The sequence below is a fragment of the Aotus nancymaae genome, unplaced genomic scaffold, assembly GCF_030222135.1.
Source record: "Aotus nancymaae isolate 86718 unplaced genomic scaffold, 86718_ANA_hifiasm-v0.15.2.pri h1tg000049l, whole genome shotgun sequence".
Lineage (NCBI taxonomy): Eukaryota > Metazoa > Chordata > Mammalia > Primates > Aotidae > Aotus > Aotus nancymaae.
The window spans coordinates 30061634-30069539 of record NW_026988463.1 but is presented as its reverse complement, the minus strand read 5'-3'; the positions used below and the strand labels follow the sequence as shown (position 1 = coordinate 30069539).

At 40.9% G+C, this 7906-nt stretch overlaps 1 pseudogene; it reads left to right on the top strand.

The window, feature by feature from the left end:
* Nucleotides 1–1055: 1055 nt before the first annotated feature.
* On the top strand, nucleotides 1056–2611 carry LOC105734010 (lysosomal cobalamin transporter ABCD4-like; annotated as a pseudogene).
* The last annotated feature ends 5295 nt before the right edge of the window (nucleotides 2612–7906 follow it).

Sequence of the window (7906 nt, the reverse complement as noted above, 5' to 3'; positions counted from 1 at the left end):
GTCGAGCTCTGTTTCATACTACACTGTCTGAAATTGTTTTATATCTTTATTAGAAATCTTGGTAGCTGGCTGACTAGTTCTCTTACTTTATTCTTCTTACAAATATCTTCACTATTCTCTGTCCTTTGGTAGTTCATATACATTTCTGAATTAACTTTGCATGTCTACAACAATGTTGTGGATTTGAATCTATACATTCATTTAGGAAAAACTGACTCTTTTGCCATTGATTCTTTCATATCATGAGCATGAGCTCTTCTTTTCTCTAGGTCCTCTTTAATATTGTCCATAGATTTTATAATGTTCTCCATAAGATTGCACATATTTTTATTAGCTTAATTCCCAAGTAGTGCATATTTTTCTGCAATATTATGCAGTAGGTAAGAGAACAGACTTTGGAAATCCCAGCTCTTCCATTTTCTGACTGTATGACCTTGGAAAAATCACTTAGCCTCTTTGTGCCTTGGCTTTCTCATCTATAAAAAGGGAATATTTATATGCCAAACCCCTGGAATTGTTGTGAGGACTAAATGTATTCTAAATGGTTTGCAACACTGCCTGGCACAAATAAATGTAATGTTTTTGCTATTATTATGTTGAGGAGAACATTTTTCATAAAAGATTAATTCATGCCTGAAAAATATATATTTTTTGCATTTATTGGGAAAAATAGTCCATGGCTGTACACTCTATCAGCTTTCTAACCATATTGTTCAAATCATCTACATGCTTAAAAATATATTACCTAATTGATCTATCAATGACCATTATGTTAATAGATTTGTCAAACACTACCTCTAATTCTGTCATTTTTGTTTTCTGCAATTTGAGATGATGAGTTGAGATGCATCCAAGTTCAGAAATGTTTGTTTCTTCCTGGTCAGTTTAGCTTTAAAAAAAATTTAGGGAGTCCATCCGGTCTCAGGTCATGGCGGTCCCAGGGTCCGCACCCGGAGCTAGCGCCAGAGCAATTGGTGATCTACCAGGTTGGATTGACCCCCAGTCCGTACTATGGGGTCCTGGGAAACAAAGACCTGGAAGCATTTAAGACTCTGACATTCCTGGCTGTCATGCTTATTGTTCTGAACTCCACGGGCTGTGTGCACTACACTCCCAACGTGCTGTGGGATGACATCGATAACCCGGACCAGCGCATCAGCCAGGATGTGGAGCGATTCTGTCGGCAGCTCAGCAGCATGGCCAGCAAGCTGATCGTCTCCCCCTTCACCCTCATCTCCTACACTTACCAGTGCTTCCAGAGCACAGGCTGGCTCTGGTCTGTGAGCATCTTCGGGTATTTCATCCTGCGGACTGTGGTGAACAAAACTTTGATGGGGCCCATTGTGATGAAGCTGGTGCATCAGGAGAAGCTGGAGGGAGATTTTAGGTTCAAACACATGCAGATTCGGGTGAATGTGGAGCCTGCTGCTTTCTACAGAGCTGGGCGTGTGGAGCACATGAGGACAGACCGCAGGCTGCAGAGACTCCTTCAGACCTACAGGGAGCTGATGTCCAAGGAGCTCTGGCTGTACATCGGCATCAACACCTTTGACTATCTGGGCAGCATCCTGAGTTACGTTGTCATCGCAATCCCGATGTTCAGTGGGGTCTATGGAGAACTGAGTCCCGCAGAGCTTAGCATCCCCGTCAGCAAGAACGCCTTTGTGTGCATCTACCTCATCAGCTGCTTCACTCAGCTCAGCGACCTGTCCACAAGGCTCTCGGATGTGGCTGGCTACACGCACAGGATTGGGCAGCTTCGGGAGACGCTGCTGGACATGTCCCTGAAGTCATAGGACTGTGAGATCCTGGGTGAGAGCGAGTGGGTCTTGGACAAGGCCCCGGGATGTCCAGCAGCAGAGCCAGCAGACACGGCGTTTCTCCTTGAGCGGGTCTCCATCTCTGCTCCCTCGTCTGACAACCCCCTAATCAAGGATCTGAGCCTACAGATATCCGAGGGACAGAGCCTGCTCATCACAGGCAACACGGGCACTGGCAAGACCTCCTTGCTCCGGGTTCTGGGAGGCCTCTGGATGATCACATAGGGCTCAGTGCAGATGCTGACAGTCTTTGGGCTCCATGGGGTGCTAATTCCTGCCACAAAAGCCGTTCTTCACTGACGGGACCCTTCGGGAGCAAGTGATATATCCCCTGAAGGAGATTTACCCTGACTCAGGTTCTACTGATGATGAGAGGATCTTGAGGTTCTTGGAATTGGCAGGCCTGTCCAGCTTGGTGGCAAGGACAGAGGGTCTGGACCAGCAGGTGGATTGGAACTGGCATGATGTTCTGTCCCCGGTGGGGAGATGCAACGGCTCTCCTTTGCCCGACTCTTCTACCTGCAGCCGAAGTACGCAGTGCTTGATGAAGCCACCAGTGCCCTGACAGAGGAGGGGGAGAGCGAGCTCTATCGCATCAGCCAGCAGTTGGGGATGACGTTCATCAGTGTGGGACATCGGCAGAGCCTTAGAAAGTTTCATTCCTTGGTTCTGAAACTCTGTGGAGGAGGAAGATGGGAACTGATGAGAATCAAAGAGGAATGAAGCTCCAGCTTTCGGAAGGAGAGCCACACTCTGGTGGTTCGGCAGCCCTCAGAGAGACCAGGAGGACTGACGGGGAAGAATGAGCCCAGGTTGGCCACATAGGTCCTGTGTAGGAGCCCTGGTGGTGATCGGCTTAGCCCAAGACTGGGTCTCTTGGGGGGACACTGAGTCTCCCAGGGTTCTGTCTCCCAGAACTCTGCTGCCTCAGCCAGAGCCTCCATATGCTTGAAGTGCTGATTACCTACAAATGATTTCAGATCGTGTTTGCTAAAGAGAAATCTGTAAATGTGAGATCTGTTAGAAATGAAAGGTCAGGTTGGAAAGAAATCTCCTGGAGTCAAGACATCTGGAAATCTTTTAATCAGTTAAATTGTGCAGCAATAGATTTTTAACTTTAATCAAAAGACCGTTTAAGTTTTTTTATATAAGTTTTTTACAAAGAAAAGCTAAACATTAAAAATAATTGCAGCTTTTTCTCTTCTTTATCATTAAAAAAATTTAGTAACTGTCATTATTTATTGTGACGTTGTTTGTCCAAATTTTTTTGTTTATTTGAAAATATAGCTATACCAGCTTTCTCTAAGTATTTTGTGGCATATCTTTTGCCAATCTTTTACTTTCAACTTTTCTGAACTGTTATGTTTTAGATGTTTTTCTTATAACTTCTTAAAGCTTCTAATTGCAAGTGTTTCCTGAGCATTTTTGGTATAGCTGGGTTATTATTGCTTTACAGGTTGTGGTGGTTCTCGTTCACATTTTCATTTTTGTCATTTTCTATCTTTTGCTTTATTTACACTTATTATAATTATTTACTTAGAATTACTTCTAATATGTTTAATGACTTATATTAAGGTGATTCATCAGGCCATAATGTATCAGATGAATTCAAGAGGGTAGACAGTTAGGAAAGAGATTACGTTGTCTCGAACTGTAGCAGCAACAAAGGGAGTAGGAAGGAAGGGGGAAAAGAACCCTGAAGAGAAAACCTAAACCTGGATAACTGGCAAAATGATAAGGTCATTAACCAGCTTGGGAAGAAGTTCATATTTGTGAAGAGTCACTGAGACAAACCCGCTCATCTGGAGATCTGGTTCTGTTGCCAGCACAAAGAACTTCAGGCACTAAACTCCACAACTGAAAAGCTTGGCTGCACTCCAGTGAATCAATCAAATTCCACTTTTTGTTGATTTTTAATTAATATTTTCTAGTAAACAGGATGATCAGATAGAAGAGAAATAAAACAGATGAGCAGATTTTTATGGCATATCCATTATTTATTTTATTAAGGATGATTATTTGTATTTTAAAATCATGTTTATTTTTCTTTTTTAATTTAAATTTATTTCTTTATCTTTAGGTGCACACTATATCTAGCATTTCTCCCCATGTTATGCCTCCCCACCCTCCCTTCCCTCCCCACACCCCGCTGTCTCTCCCCTACACCCCACAACTGCCCCCAGTGTGTGATGTTCCTCTCTCCGAGTCCACGTGTTCTCATTGTTCAACACCCACCTATGAGTAAGAACACGTGGTGTTTGGCTTTCTGTTCTTGTGTCAGTTTGCTGAGAAGGATGGTTTCCAGATTCATCCAAGTCCCTACAAAGGACACGAACTCATCGTTTTTTATGGCTGCATAGTATTCCATGGTGTATAGGTTCCACATTTTCTTTGTCCAGTCTATCACTGATGGGCATTTGGGTTGGTTCCAGGTTTTTGCTATTGTACACAGGGCTGCAGTGAACATACATGTGCATGTGTCTTTATAGTAGAACGATTTATAGTTCTTTGGGTATATGCCCAGTAATGGGATTGCTGGGTCAAATGGAAATTCTATTTCTGGATCCTTGAGAAATCGCCACTGTCTTCCACAGTGGTTGAACTAATTTACACTCCCACCAGTTGTGTAAGAGGGTTCCTATTTCTCTGCATCCTCTCCAGCATTGTTGTCTCCAGATTTTTTAATGATCGCCATTCTAACCGGTGTGAGATGATATCTCAATGTGGTTTTGATTTGCATTTCTCTAATGGCCAGTGATGATAAGCATTTTTTCATATGTTTGGTGGCCTCATATATGTCTTCTTTTGAAAAGTGTCTGTTCATATCCTTCACCCACTTTTGAAGGGCTTGTTTGTTTTCTTCTTGTATATCTGTTTTAGTTCTTTGTAGATTCTGGATATTAGCCCTTTGTCGAATGGGTAGATTGCAAAAACGTTTTCCCATTCTCTTGGTTGCCGATTCACTCTAATGATGGTTTCTTTTGCTGTGCAGAAGCTCTGAATTTTAATTAGATCCCATTTATCTATCTTGGCTTTTATTGCCATTGCTTTTGGTGTTTTAGTCATGAAGTCCTTGCCTATGCCTATGTCCTGGATGGTTTTGCCTATGTTGTCTTCTAGTGTTTTTATGGTGTTAGGTTTTATGTTTAAATCTTTAATCCATCTGGAGTTAATTTTAGTGTAAGGTGACAGGTAGGCGTCCAGTTTCTGCTTTCTGCACATTGCTAGCCAGTTTTTCCAAAACCATTTATTAAACATGGAGTCCTTTCCCCATTGCTTGTTTCTGCCAGGTTTGTCAAAGATCAGATGATTGTAGATGTGTGGTGCTTCTTCTGGGGCCTCTGTTCTGTTCCATTGGTCTATGTCTCTGTTTTGGTACCAGTACCATGCTGTTTTGATTACTGTAGCTTTGTAGTATAGTTTGAAGTCCAGCAGTGTGATGCCTCCTGCTTTGTTCTTTTTGCTTAGGATTGTCTTGGCTATGCAGGCTCTCTTGTGATTCCATATGAAATTTAAAGTGTTTTTTTCCAGTTGTGTGAAGAAGCTCATTGGTAGCTTGTTGGGGATAGCTTTGAATCTATAGATTACTTTGGGCAGTATGACCATTTTCACAATATTAATTCTTCCTAATCATGAGCATGGAATGTTTTTCCATCTGTTTGTGTCATCTCTTATTTCATTGAGCAGTGGTTTGTAGTTCTCCTTGAAGAGGTCCTTTACATCCTTTGTTAGTTGTATTCCTAGGTATTTTATACTCTTTGTAACAATTGTGAATGGTAGTTCGCTCCTGATTTGGCTCTCTGTTTGTCTGTTATTGGTATATAGGAATGCTTGTGATTTCTGCACAATGATTTTGTATCCTGAGACTTTGCTGAAGTTGCTTATCAGTTTGAGAAGATTTGGGGCTGAGACGATGGGGTCTTCTAAATACACAAACACATCATCTGTAAAAGAGACAGTTTGACTTCCTCCTTTCCTAATTGAATACTCTTTATTTCTTTTTCTTACCTGATTGCTCTGGCTAGAACTTCCAGTACTATATTGAATAGGAGTGGTGAGAGAGGGCATCCTTGCCTAGTGCCTGATTTCAAAGGGAATTCTTCCAGCTTTTGCCCATTCAGTATGATATTGGCTGTAGGTTTGTCATATATACCTTTTATCATTTTATGATATGTTCCATCAATACCTAGTTTATTGAGAGATTTTAGCATGAAGGGCTGTTCAATTTTGTTGAAGGTCTTCTCTGCATCTATTGAGATAATCATGTGGTTTTTGTCTTTGATTCAGTTTATGTGGTGGATTACATTTATGGATCTGTGTATGTTGAACCATCCTTGCATCCCCGGGATGAAACCTACTTGATTATGATGGATGAGCTTCTTGATGTGTTTGCCAGTATTTTATTGAAGATTTTTGCATCGATGTTCTTCGTGGATATTGGCCTGAAGATTTTTTTTAGTTGAGTCTCTGCCTGGTTTTGGTATCAGGATGATGTTGGTCTCATAAAATGAGTTAGGGAGGATTCCCTCCTTTTTTATTCTTAGATACAGTTTCAGAGGGAATGGAACCAGCTCCTCTTTGTACGTCTGGTAGAATTCATCTGTGAACCCATCTGGACCTGGACTTTGTTTGTTTGGTAGGCTGTTGATTGCTGCCTCTACTTCAGCCCTTGTTATTGGTCTATTCAGGGTTTCAACTTCCTCCTGGTTTAGTCTTGGTTAAGTACAAGTGTCTAGGAATTTATCCATTTCTTCCCGATTTATTGGTTTATGTGAGTAGAGCTCTTTGTAGTAATCTCTGATGGTAGCTTGTATTTCTGTGGGATCAGTGGTGATATCCCCTTTGTCGTTTTCATTGCATCTATTTGATTCTTCTCCCTTTTCTTTTTTATTAACCTAGCTAGCAGTCTGTCTATTTTGTTGATCTTTTCACAAAACCAGCTCCTGGATTTATTGATTTTTTGAAGGGTTTTTTTGTGTCTCTATCTCCTTCAGTTCTGCTCTGATCTTAGTTATTTCTTGTCTTCTGCTAGCTTTTGAGTTTTTTTGATCTTCCTCCTCTAATTCTTTCATTTTTGATGATAGGGTGTCAATTTTAGATCTTTCCTTGTTTCTCATGTGGGCATTTGTTGCTATAAATTTCCCTCTTGACACTCCTTTACAGGTGTCCCAGAGATTCTGGTAAGTTGTGTCTTCATTTTGATTGGTTTCAAAGAACGTCTTTATTTCTGCCTTCATATCATTGTTTATCCACTTGACACTCAGAAGCAAGTTGTTCAGTTTACAAGTGGTTGTGTGGGTTTGAGTGTGTTTCTTAATCCTGAGTTCTAGTCTGATTGCGCTGTGGTCTGATAGACTGTTATGATTTCCATTCTTTTGTATTTGCTGAAGAGTGACTTGCTTCCAATGGTGTGGTCAATTTTAGAGTAAGTGCAATATGGTGCTGAGAAAAATGTATATTCTGTGGATTTGGGTTGGAGTCTTCTGTATATGTCTATTAGGTCCACTTGGTCTTGCTCTGCATTCAAGTCCTGGATATACTTGTTAATTTTGTGTCTCGTTGATCTGTCAAATATTGACAGTGGACTGTTGAAGTCTACCACTATTATTGTGTGGGAGTCTAAATCTCGGTTTAGGTCATTAAGAACTTGTTTTATGTATCTGAGTGCTTCTGTGTTGGGTGCGTATATATTTAGGATAGTTATCTCCTCTTGTTAGATTGATTCTTTTTCCAGTATGTAGTATCTTTCTTTGTCTCTTTTAATCTTTGTTGGTTTGAAGTCCATTTTATTAGACTAGGATTGCAACCCCTGCTTTTTTTTGTTCTCCATTTGCTTTGTAAATCTTCTTCCATCCCTTTATTTTGAGTCTATGTGTGTCTTTGTATGTGAGATGGGTTTCTTGAATACAACACACCAATGGGTTCTGGCTTTTTATTCAATTTGCCAGTCTGTGTCTTTTGATTTGGGCATTCAGGCCATTTACATTCAATGTTACTATTGTTATGTGTGAATTTGATCCTGCCATTTTGTTACTGGCTGGTTTTCTTTCCCATTAGTTGACTCATTTTCTTCATTGCATTTTTGG